This window comes from Rhodamnia argentea, chromosome 1 (assembly GCF_020921035.1).
Source record: "Rhodamnia argentea isolate NSW1041297 chromosome 1, ASM2092103v1, whole genome shotgun sequence".
Lineage (NCBI taxonomy): Eukaryota > Viridiplantae > Streptophyta > Magnoliopsida > Myrtales > Myrtaceae > Rhodamnia > Rhodamnia argentea.
In genome coordinates this window covers 21,665,209-21,678,716 of record NC_063150.1, presented here as the reverse complement: position 1 = coordinate 21,678,716, position 13,508 = coordinate 21,665,209, and the positions used below count along the sequence as shown (strand labels likewise).

General features: G+C 38.7%; 2 pseudogenes; one reads left to right on the top strand and one right to left on the bottom strand.

The window, feature by feature from the left end:
• LOC115734061 overlaps positions 1-13,508 on the top strand; it is a 227,610-nt pseudogene that overhangs the window by 55,692 nt on the left and 158,410 nt on the right.
• Positions 1-13,508, bottom strand: part of LOC115733556 — a 92,607-nt pseudogene that overhangs the window by 6,953 nt on the left and 72,146 nt on the right.

The window sequence follows — 13,508 nt, the reverse complement described above, 5'->3', positions numbered from 1 at the left end:
TATTTTAGCCTATATTATGCTTTTTTTTGGGGATTTTGTTGCATCTTGCAATATGAATCTGACACACCGCCATCTGAAGAATCATAGAGTGCTTGAAAAAAAAGGTGAGAAGAAGTTGATATAAGATCAAACATATGACTCAACCTTATATCCAAAGTTCTATTTCAGACACACAAAAACTGCACCAGGTATAAACTCCCGATGCAAAAAGACCATTATAATTTACTACTGCTCCATGCGTTAGAGCTTAAGAAAAGGCAAACAATTGCTCAACAAGATGCAACAAAATCCGCAAAAAAGCATTAATCCCAGCAAATTTAAGTTTCTCGTTTTCAACCTAATGATTGTACATTACTTGAAGATCTTAAAGGTCCTTTTCTGGAGCTATCTTCAGCTAAAGCAATGGTATACTACTTCTCAATCATAGAAAAAGAAATCCATTCGTAAAGATAAACCAAAGTAAAATCAGCCAATGAACCGCAAGAAAAAAATGAAGAAGCATGGGAAGAAACCATAATACCAATTCTCTATTTATACTCAACCATATATTCATGCATCCACTTACAACACAGAGATCATATGAAATGCATAAGCGGAAAAACCAATAGTAAAATCTTCGTGGATACAAGCAAATGAACATAATGAAAGCAAAGCAAATAAGTACCGCGATTGTCAAATGTCTCTGGCAACACAAGCATGGCAGAATACATATTCCTTTCAGATTGGGGTATATGCAATTTCTCCACCAATATCCAGTCCCAGATAGTATGCAAATCCTCATACACCTGTGAAGCAAAATTATAGGGATGAGCAACATCTTACCATATCATTCTTTTTCGACTTCACCATATCCATACTACTATCGTATCACATAGCAAATGCATGCAATACTTTATATTACAGGTGTTTTGCTGGATGGTTAGAACTGATTCTGGATGAGGCTACAGATACCAATGAATCTAACTAAGCAATGTACTTAATGTGTACCTCCAAGGAGTGAAAGAGTGGAACTCAGTAATAATCAGACAGCAACTTCTTTCAACGCGTAATATTTAGGGTGTCTCACCTGCTGCGCAGGATAGTCTTGCGAAATGTTAAAATGACCTCTTCGAACGGGACGGCAGAAGCAGTAAGGCTCTGTGGGTGATATTTTCAGAGCTTCCTCACCACAAATGAACATTTTGTATTTACGGTCACCTAAGTCCATATCCACTCCCTCATGTTGGTCCAACGAAGTACTAGGCAATTCTTTATCCTCTGAGCTATCTGCAAAGCAAAGGTGCAAGTCATATACAAAAGCACAAACTAAAGACTTTCTGCAGATTCAATATCAGCATGAAAAATAATTATACTGCATTATGCAAGTCATCTATGAAAAAACAACCTCGACAATGTACATAGTTTGGCAACAATAAATGTAGGTGACACATAGTTGCACGGTTAAAAAAAAAAAAAAAAATGCTTCCACTTTTCACTCTGTAGGTCATTTAGCAAGCTTCGCTATCTACAAAATGCCAAGACCTTTGCTCTAGCTGAAAGCCAACTCCACATATCCTTGAATAAACAAGACAATAATGAAAGACAACCCATTACCTTATCAACTCCATACATCCTTAGACAAACCAAGGCACCAATACAGCCAACGGAACAATTTTAGTAGACTGACTACAGGCTAGGAGCATTGAAGCTGGATGCTTCTGCTCAAAAATATTAGCAGCTACAGCAGCTTTTGTACAGGAGGCAGAACTATATAGCATGCTCATTGGAGAAATAATCAGAACAAGCATTTGCGTTAAAATTAGCTTCAGACATGATTGAAGGTTGACGGTCAGAAGTTCCAAACATTGACAGAGTGCACCATCCTAATAGCTATCTACATTTTGGATGACAGCTTCCATTTCACGGTATGTTACTTAACACCCCTGATACTCCAACTTAGAGACAAAACAATCATATGGAATTTTTAGTTTATATCTACCTCACAGTTTCTCTACTTAGTTCCAAAATGACATAGAGACGATCACTGTTTCGTGGTAGAGTGTCGTTATCCTAGGCATCTAGTATATTGGAAATATGCTCCAGCCCAGACAAAAGCTAAAAATCTTATATTGTTACGAATATTCAATTAACAGAAGTATATACTACATCAAATCTTAGATAAGGGAATATAAGTACTATGTTGCCATTTTTCTTTGCACAGACAAAGCCGTCCATGATCTGACAGCGCGGTTTCTGAGTCTCTGACATATCAATAAGTAGAAGCAGATAACATAAGTAAGAAGAGAAAGGTAAAAGGTCTGAGCCATAGTGAAGTCAATTAACTCAGAAAAACCATTAGCCAATGAATAGAAAAAAATAGTTATATATAGACCTGTTACCAGAGTCGAACTTTGCTTCTCATACACATCCGTCCAAGAAAAGACTGAATCTTTCCTAACATTCTGTGGATTATAGGCGTCAACATGTCCCATCTGTATAACAGGTAAGTCAGTTTTTCTTTCACTGTGAAAACAAATTGACAAGGAAATGCCTTGCCTGACACAATCATGGACGAACTCCAATAACAAATATCATGATGCAAGTAGAATCTGAAGACTGCAAAATAATACACACAAAAGGCAGCAAAGGACATTCATATACATGTCCTTACATAGACACATAGACATCCAAGCATTTTGGGTAGACTTCCATTCTTTTTTGGGCGGCGCTGGGTGATTTTATTTTAGTTATGTATTGGGGAGCAGGAACAGAGCTCTGACAGTACTTAAATTTGAGAATATCCTAGATCCAAGGGTGCAACTACTCTGCAGTCTCCTCTTGGATAACAATGCATCATAGATTTACATAGAACAAGAGGAGAAATTTCTAAGTTGTCAAGAAAAAGGCATTACAAATCTTTCAAGTCCTTTCCTAACCATCAAAGAAACAAACTTCCTCAGAGGACAATGTGCTAATAAAGACTAAAACAGTTCATAGAATACCGTATGAAGAAAACAGAGTATAAGTTGAGACAATTGCCTTAAAATACTGAACTTTCGAGTAGCCAACTCAAATGACAGAATAAAAAGATAATTGGACCATGAAAACAATGAAGTTCACACAAAAGGCCTCCTCTAAATCTGCCATATCATTTTGAAAATTAAGCAGAAGCGAAGCGAGCAGCTCAACCAAGAACGGAATCTCCCAAACCTTGCGCTGGAAAGAGCTGCTGTTCGTGACCTCCTCATCCAAGAACGGAATCTTCAGCAACGATGCTATCTGAGGTACACTAATCCACACGTTAATACTGAGAAAAATTCAAAAATTCGAGGCATTCCCACGTGACAACTAAAGACAAACAGCAGAAGTCAACCCACAATATCATACGCCTTCTCTCGCTCCATGTGTTGCGCGGTCGTAACCTGAGAATTGAGCATCTAGAAACTCCAAAGCAACAACAAACCATCACTTCCACAGTGCCAAAACCAAACACCCGCGAAAAACCAGACGGAGAAAAAAGAAAGTCATGAAACATGGTCGGACCTGATCTTGCACGTTTCGCTTGGGCACCTGGCTGGTGTACCGGGCGATGCAATGAGGGGCGGTGAAAGGCGCGTCCTGCTGAGCGAGGCCCACTCTCATGTTCGCAGAACCTGGAAAGCAAGGAACGAGCACGTTCAAGCTAGGGTCGAGCGAGGCGCTTACTATTTGATTCGGTTGAAGAGAGGTGGGAGTACCAGGGCTGATGACGACCAGATTGGAGCCTCTCTCCGAGATGAGCTGCGAAGGAATCGCCGTCTTCAAATAATCCTGAAGAAGGAATGCGAGAGGTTCAGTGAAGAAGCTCAACAACTCGAGCAGTCATTAGAAGAGAGAGAGAGAGAGAGAGAGCACCATGGCGAAGCGAAACGAGGTCGGAGAGCTTTCTCGTCAGAGTCTCTGTCTCGCTTTTTCTCAATTCAGAGACCTGACATCTGAGACAGAAGATGATGCCCCAAGCGACGACGTTTTGATTACAGACGAACGAGGCTTAAACATAAAGAGAAACAAAAGATTACTTGGGTGGGTCGGTCCAGCCCAACCCAGAGCAGAGGAGGGAGAGCCGAGGTCATAGATCCAAGGAAAAATTTAAAAAAAGGGGCCCGAGTCCCATTTTTTTAAAATAAAAATTTAAAATGGATATTATTTTAAATAAGAACCTAAAATATCATCTTTATTTTTAAGAAGGACCGACAAGAATATTTGCATCATTTTCTTATCTGATTTCTTTTTTTTTCCTTTTTCTTTTTTTTTCTTCTTTGGTCGAGGTTGGCGACCCTTGCCCAACCTTCGCCGGCCTTGGTGAGACGTCCCTTGCGGCCGTTAAGGGCGATCTCACCTCTAGGCGGGGCGAGGCCAAGAGAGACAATATCAATGGCTTTGTCGCCAAGTTCTCCATGGAAGTGCTCGACAATCTCAAGGGACGACATTTAGTCAAGAAAGTTAGAAGGAAATCGACAATCACCACCATCGGCAATGAGGACGACGAGCCTCGAGTCTCTCATTGGGTCGTCGCCACGGACCCAAGAGATTACTAGACCCCAGCTGTGGCAATGTTGGGGTCGTGTGACCTCAAAGACGAACAGATTTGGAGCGGGGGTGCGATCGTCGTTGAGGGTCGACCAAGGAACCAGAAGAGGCGTTGAAATTTCCCCTTTTCTTTTGGATAGAAATTTTCTCTTCGCTTGTAAGAATTTTACGGAGTCCTCCGGGTTGTATCTTTGGAAGAGACGATGAACACCGCCCAGGAGAGGGTAAAACAGGTGAGGGTATGGGCGAAACAAAGGAAAAAAAAAATAGAAATGAGAAAAAAAGAAAAAGAAAAAGAAAATAAAAAAGAGAAAATCACGACATTTTTTAAACAAAAAGGGCACTCCATACCCTTATTTGAAACAAGTCCACTTCAGGCCCTTATTTAAGAAAATGAGAGCACTATATACCCTTATTTGAAATTTTTTCTAAATCCAATTTTGTAATTTTACTCCAGTTATTTCACCAAAAATATATGAGTTAAAAAAAATTAAAACTAATAACCATTTTTATAGCTTAAAGTAATCAATCACCTAAAAAATTTTCGTTATTGATAATAATTTATGGCTAAATATATTTAAATGATGAATTTTTTTATTAATTTATCTTTGTAAGCGACACGAGTGATCATTTTCAGAATATATATTTGAAATTATTTAAATAAACTCGCCCTTATTTCTTTTCTTTAGGAAGATCATAACACAAGGAATTGAAATCCTTTATCCATGTGGGCATGCATAGATTACACACGTCGACGTGTGCTGGCCAAGGTTCCATTCACGCATTCCATGGCACATGCAACTTGGGCAGCACATGTCGGCGAGGGCTCTCGATAGCGCGAAACGAGGGGAGTGGCTCCTGGAGGTGACGTAGTGGAGGCATCGGATCTAAGCCTGGGGGGCCATCGGCGGGGGCTCTTGGGAGCGACGAAGAGGGAGTGGCTTTTTTAGGCGACAACTAGGGTGTCAATGGTTCGGTTCATTTAAATTTTATATGCTTGAAGTGAATCAAAACTCGTCTTGAACCAAGCTGAACTAAAAAACTCAATTTGATTTGGTTCAGTTTTCGGTTTGATTTTTTGATTTTGATTTTGATTTTGTTCTTTCTTTTCTTTTGTTTGAGATCTCTAGTGCTTTGTTGTGCGTATGTTGATTCGATTTCTCCAAAGAATGTTAATGATGGTTAAGATGAAAGCGAGCCTTTCCTTTATCGGCCACCAGGAGCCCAACCTCGGTGCTTCGTTTTGTCATTGCCACGGGATTCGTCGGCGTCGCATCTCTCCAGCTTGGCCGTCTCCTTCGTCTGGTGCCTCACTTCCACATCTACCGCCAAGGGACTGGATTTGGTCGGAACTCATCCATGGCTGAAGCCGATCTCTTCTTCCACCATTCAACAGAATATCCATGGATTGAAAGTGTAGAGTTTTGTTCTATCACGAGATGTGATCAAGACAGAAAGGATTGGGTAGAAGATGAGAGAGACGCAACGATGAAAAGGGGGAGAGAGAAGCCATCCACCGCTCTCATCCGGTGAGAGAGAGCACAAAGATGAAGAGAGAGAGAGAGAGAGAGAGAGAGAGAGAGAGAAGAGGAAGGGGAGCCGCCCACGGCTCCGATGAGAAGTGAACAAGGAGAGAGAAGACCGAGCATGCACGAAAGGAAGAGAGAGTCAAATTAAAATCCATTATCCGAACTAAACCGATCCGTTAAATTATCTGAATTCTTTGATTATTAACTGAACCGAAAATCGAACCGAACCGAGGATGTGTTTGTTTCGCATTTTGAAAATATTTTCGCTATCGATAACATTGTGTGCCCGACTATTTTAGTAAACAATGATAAAATTTTCTATTTGTTTATTTTTGTAAGAGATATAAGTGATTACTTTTTAGAAATTATTTTTCAAATCATTCATTTTTCGTAAAATAAATGCATCCCGAAAATGCACGAACTTCCGGTTCCGTTCAATTCAAGTTTTAGTTCGGTTCTAATACTCCTTGTGACAACGGAGGTGGAGGTAGCTTGAGATGCGATCGGTGAGGCTCTTGGGAGCGAGAGAGGTAAAGTAACTTGCGAAAAAGAAAAGAGAGTGGCTTTGTTCTTTTTCTTAAAGATGCACAAAAGAGAGGAGAGAGAGAGCTGTATAATTGGAGAGAGAAAGAGGGCAATGGTCATAGAGCCATGCTCGATCGTGGAGGGGCCGACATAAACAATATTTTCACGGCGGAGAGAGATCGGAAAGCTTCTTCTCGTCTAATCAATGGGCAAACACATATTGACATACGATGTCGGCTGTCAAGAAAAAATTAATCACCAATTCTCGCAATAGCCAATCGGATATCCTCCGTCTCAAAAGGGATAGAACTACATTCGCCAAAGGAGAAAAACAAAAGCACCATCAAACACTGCAGAATTTATTTATGCTTTCTGCATACATCATTAACAAAGATACAAGTTATTCACTGGGGATTCTCAATAACGGCGGGCTCGACGCTTGAAATCTGGTGGGGTCGCATATTTTCCTGCCCCAACAACGACGTTCGTCCTCCAACATGTGATGATGGAAAGTTGTCCCTTCATCTCTCACTTGGTCCACAGCAACAAGCGGTCTTGCCCCAATCACTGGACGACAAGTCAAGCCTAAAGCTAGAACAAACATGAAGATCATGCACACTCACTTTCCGCTGAGTTTCTCCATCTTGCTTGTTTTTCCGTGAGCTCTCTCTCTCTCTCTCTCTCTCTCTCTCTCTCTCTCTCTCTCTCTCTCTCTGTCTATCCGCATGCCCCAAATTTTCTAAGCCGGGAAGTAATTTTATATTGTTACTCAAGACCGTTGAACTCAAACAGGAAAAAAATCAAAACTTGAAGCAAATGAAAGCGCTGTAGCAAAGCATTAATGGGATTCCATAACTTGGGCATGCAAATAAGCTACTTGTCACGGTCCAGAAAAAGATACAAAAAAATAAGCTACTTGCCAAATAAGATATTAGTGATATTATGATATTTACTTGATTATCCACACCTATTAGGATTATGCATGTCTCCGATTGATTACGGTTGCTATTATTACCATAATAGTCATCCCATAGAACCTATAAATAGGTTCATGCATCACTTATTAGTCTATCGAAATAGACACCACAATCAATATTTCTCTTTTCGATATCTTGTAATTCACAACTTAAGAAATGGCCGACCAATCGTGTATAAAACATCAATGATAGAAATGAGCAAACCGAGACAGACCTAATAGATCGAGTTGGTCTTGTCCTTGAAGGGGCGGTCCGGTCCTCAATCTTAATAAATGGGACTGGTGATTGAGCGGTCCGGTCCCATTTCCATGGTGGATGGGACTGGATCAGACTACTCGGATTGGACCGCCCGGAATATATAATATATACATACAATAAGAAACAAAATTAGAAATTTTTGAAGGATTAGATAACCTAAATTTTCTATCTTTGGCTCGACACTCACTTCTCTCCTCTTGCGTTTCCAATGCAGCTACGCTCGACGCTCGCTCCTCTCACCTTCGCCTCCCCGCTCGCTCCTTTCACAATACCGCCTCTTGCTTGTCCGCTTTGTCGCTCCTCTCGCCTTTTGTCAATATACGGTTTCTAATCGTGTTTTTGTCTTGACTCAATCTGTGTTTTGTCATAACTATATTATGCAAACCCATTGTTTTGTTTTGCACTTGGATTTAGTTAAATATAAGTATAATCCCACTTTGAACTTGATTCTTTCCAACTCGAGGAGAACGATGCAGAAGCATAATCTTGTTTTAGTTGTTTTAAGTGTTTTTCTTCCTAATTTAGTCCATTTCATTATTTTAGGATTATAAATACTCATCTATATATTTTATTAGGTTGGATGGTTGAGATTTGAAGTTATTAGTATAGGTCTAAGAGTTAGATTTCTTTAAACGGCTAGTGTTAGCGGTCCCACTGGGCCTGAATCGGGACTAAACCGGCCTGGACCATGCACACCCCTAATCAATGAGATTACGGTTCCATGAATACTATCGATGCCGTGGAAGGACCAATAAGTAAATAAACCTTATCGAGAATGCGTGAACATTGTAAGATGACCGAAAAATCTATAGATGACAATGAAAACATTTATTATTCTTATAAGTTTTTTAGGCCCTATTTCCCGACATAACGATATTCGGATCAATCAAAGTTTAAAACTAGGGAGATATCAGCAGTCAAAGAGCAAGTCAATTTTTTTCTTAACAAACATGGCAAAAAGACGAATTAGGAATAAGATTATTTCAATTCGGAAAGAGAAAATTTTTGCATAGGATTAATTGGATTTTGCTTGAAAAGGTCCTTTATGAACCGTTTTCCCTTTTAATCTCTCCTTTTTCCTTGGATTTACTAGTAAAATAATATTGAATTACTCAAAGAACTGATAATGGAGATAGGAACCGATGTTATTGGACGACGTTTTCCCTTTAATTGCTGACCATCGAGGTTGCAATTAGGAAACTCCGACACTCTCCACATAGTTTCTAAGTAACCAGTGGTACTAGACGAACAAGTTGGTTATTTAGACATTGTGCAAAGCACGGGTCCACCTAGTAGGAAGCCGAAGCTTTTCCCTTTGTGACTCCAAGCGCGAGAGGATACTATACCCGCCTACCCAATAGTCGTTAGTTGAAATTGACCATGTGTCTACCTTCACCTATTGAAGCCCTTAAGTTCCCTCTAAATGTTTTTCTTCCCTAAAGAGAGGGAAGATGAAGAGAACCTATGGAGAGATCTTTTCACCATATCGAAGAGTTCCTTCCCTTGTCTCCTCTTGAGTCTTGTCCAAAACTATTTTCCCCTTTAATCTCTCCTTTTTCCTCATATTTACTAGTAAAAAAATATTGAATTAGTCCGAGCATTAACAGCGGAGATAGGAGCCGATGCCACATACGACGACATTTTCCCCTTTAATTGTCGAACAACGAGGTTTCAACTAGGAAGTACTGATACTTTTCGGGGGCTTTCGTGTTGTGTCTTGTTGTGCCATGCCCGACACTCTTCGACATACGACTAGCATGTGGTGAGTGCTCTAGAAATGCTAGTAACATGCAAGTCCACCATCTCGATGTACTATTTCGACATGCACGGGTTAATTTTAAGCATTTTCAATAAATTAGAATATGAATTTATCAAATTTGTATATACTTAAGTCATATACCTAGTTACCACAAAATTAATATACCCAGTCGGCAAAAAAAAAAAAAAAACCCTAATCGTGCATCCCTACGGAAGAAGAAGTAGCAGAAGAAGAATAAGACCGCTAATATTTTAATATACACATGATAATTTATCACATATATATAAAAATATATTTAATATACAATATGTCTCAACATGTTGAAATTCTCTATTTTTTTAGAAATGATGTGTTTGTGTTTTGTGTCGTGTCGTATCGCGTGTCCGTGTTGATGCTAGTTAGGGTTTCAACACAAGAGAAACAAAAAATTGTTTTGGTTAGTCTAGTGATTCCAGTCCAACCCGGAGGCACCGAGAACCAAGGTCTTTATCCAATTTTTTGATTTGAGGCTCCATTTCACGAAAAAAAAGAGAGTATACAAATACTTTCCTAAAAGTTATTTCTAATATTTCTTGTAAAAATAACTGAACGAAAAATATTTTCATCATCCATGAACATATTTAGACATAAATTATTGGTGATAATCAAAATAGTTTCTATTGATTAACTACTTTAAAGGATATAAGAGATTATTTTTCGAAAAATATTTTATAAAACATTCATTTTTTACGAAATAAACGAATTAATGGTCTCTCCATTTATTTCGTAGAAAATAAATGATTGCAAAATATTTTCTTAAAACTAATTGATTGTATCACCTGAAATAATCTATCAATAAAAAATATTTTCGTTATTGACAATAATTATGACTAAATATTTTCCTAAATAACTTAAATCATTTTTATCTATTAATCTTTGTCAGCGGTACAATCGATCATTTTTAAATAATTATTTTCAAATCATAATATTTTTCGCAAGACAAATTTACACTTGACTTTTCTTTAAGAATGTCAAAACACAAAAATGCGGTATCCTTTATTAATCTTCATGCGTATGTGTGAATCACACGGCCCGACGTGTACCGGTTAGTTTCCATTCATGCATAGGGAAGGCGGATGCAACTTGGCGACGAATGTGATTTGAACACTGAATTTACCAGCAATAAAATTAGATACTTAACAATTAATTTTTAGTTGTTATGAGTACTAAACTACTAGTTGAACTCCGGTTCTTTGCACGAGCTTATACATAGTTTTGTTTATAATTTAGTTGGAATTTTGGAAAAAGTATACAAGCTTAACAAAACTCTATATTTATGATATTGACAAACGAAAATATATTGAAAATTTGTAAGTAATGCATCTCTAAGTAGCTTCAAACATGTTAGTGTACATATTCGGTGTTTTGTGTAAACTACATAATAGGAGCATTGCAACATTGTGATGATTTTAATCTAATTTTTCGGTTGGATTTTTCATGAAGATTTTGTATTTATTTCGAAGTCATGATATCCAAAATGGGGCTGCTCAGGAGAGTTGGCTAATCTAAATACTAATTGCATCATTGTGTTTCTAGTACTTTTCTCAACGGTAAAATATGTGTACATGAATTTTTTTTTAATTTGGATTATTAGTTATTAATTCATGAGCTACTCTGGGTTTTGGGTGGAAAAAGAACTCTCGAGTAAGTAATGAATGAAATAAATTCGGATTTTCTCTCGTGAGAAAATTCGTTTATTACTTATGGTTTTCAATAGATTTATTTAAATAACTAATTGATCTCTTTTTGTACTTGATCATGCTTCATTATATTAAATACAATGTTTAATAGTTAAGCAAACATCTATGAGCTCTCTAGATGTCCTATAGTTCCATTTCATGTTTGTTTGTATAAAAATGAGGATGCACAAGATTTAGACACGTGACGTAATCGTTGAAGTCTATTCCACCAATTATCACGCAATAACCCCCCTTGAAGCACGTTCTTGTGAATATTGCGCAAGTGGGGTTTCTTCCGGTTCCAGGTGATCAACCATGCCCGAGAGCCTCTTGGAGGAAGCGGTCAACGGGTCGCGCAGATTATTCGAGCAGGAGATGGAGGCCAAAACAGAATTTTTTTTACACTATAGATCTTACGAAATTTTCACATACAAGCGCAACATGGGTCATTTCAATCCAGCCGCTGCTGATTGAAGGGACAGTATATTCTGCATTCATCGGACTAAAAAGATATTAAAATACTCTTAACAATTACCCCCGTCGGTGTCGGCCTCGCTATGTAGGATTGTTATAGTTTATGTCGGCGATTTTCGATCAAAATTCACGGGGATGGACTGAATTAGCACAAATGCTAAAGGTTTATAACTCAATTGCCCAAAAAGCAAATAAATAAATAAATAGGACTGAAAGGCATAATTACAATAGGTTTAGAACTTGTTTTGGTAATTCTCCCATAGAGTAGGTATTGACCACTCGTGAAATGAAAGTGCCCAGTTCTTTGTTCGGTTGGCTGATGCAATTACTATCACCGAATGTGTACAAAGTTTCTCGCTTAAATTATATCTACCCGTCATAGCGCTTATAATCTTGCATCTAGTCGCTATCAATGAGATGAATCGGGAAGATAATCCTCAATGATTGATCATTTTCACCGACGGGAACCTCAAAGGTTTTTCATTCCGGTCTTTTTGGGTAGAAAAAAGGATGTTCCCTTGACAGTTGACTTTATTCGCGTTCTTGCGGTAGTAGTACCAAACTTTTGCACCCGAGTTGATACAAAATACGAGTACCCTTGTTGTATTCTCTAGGAATCCGTCCGACCATACTTTGAAGGCAGCTCTAGTTCAATTCTCTCATGCATCACAATATCTGCGGCAGAGAAATGCTAATTGAGTACTCAAAGCATGTGATGAGACCGGGCTATCATCTATCATCTGTTTGAGCTCTTATTAGAAGGGCTAAGACTCCACCGAAATCACTTGAAGGAGATGGAGTGTGGAAAGGGACACTCGATCATGTGCCACTACTATCCGCCATGCCCCCAGCCTGAGTTGACCCTGGATGTGACAAAGCATTCAGACAACAACTTCCTCACAATTCTCCTCCAAGATCAAGTTGGAGGACTTCAAGTGCTTCATGAGAACCGGTGGATCGACGTTCCTCCAATACCCGGAGCACTAGTGATAATCATCGGAGATCTTTTGCGGGTAAGTAGCTTCGGCTAGAGATCGTAGTTCATTTCTGAGCTTCTCTTAAACCGTGTTTTGATTGGTCGACACACTGCGATCCTCTTCTCTGCTTTATTACTTTACTCTCTCATATGCTAAGCTAGATGAAGAGCTCTTCAGAATTCGGGAAGTAAATTAACATGGCATCTTCCCCGTAGCAATATGACATTATGCCTTCCCAATCTGTACTTTTCTTTGGTAAGACGAATCCATGTTTACCATTCCCAAATGGCTGGTAGAGATCATATTCACTTTGGTACAGTAGTAGTAAACTTGAAAGAGAAAGAGACAACACTTTGGGCTTTTTTGATTTACTAGGTGATGATTTTCTTGAAAAAGATCGAAGCCGCAGCCTTTATTTCAGGTTCTCTCTACTAGGTATAAGTATCCTACTGAGCTATTTGACTCATCTAAACTTGATTGTACCTTCGCTAGATCCCGCTAGCCTCACATTGACAGGTTCAAAATTGTCTAAATGAAATAAATGTATGTTGAAAACAATGTTTTTCATGGGAGCAATCAATGTGGATTCTAGATATTCTGCAGTTTTGGTATCTTTTTTTTATTTTGGTCCGAGCAGTTTTGGTATCTATGAACATTGAGATTGCAATCATACTAGCAAGTAGAAACTGTGTTCATTCATTTCTGACCTAAGAACCGAATGACCGAGAATGTTTCACTAATTG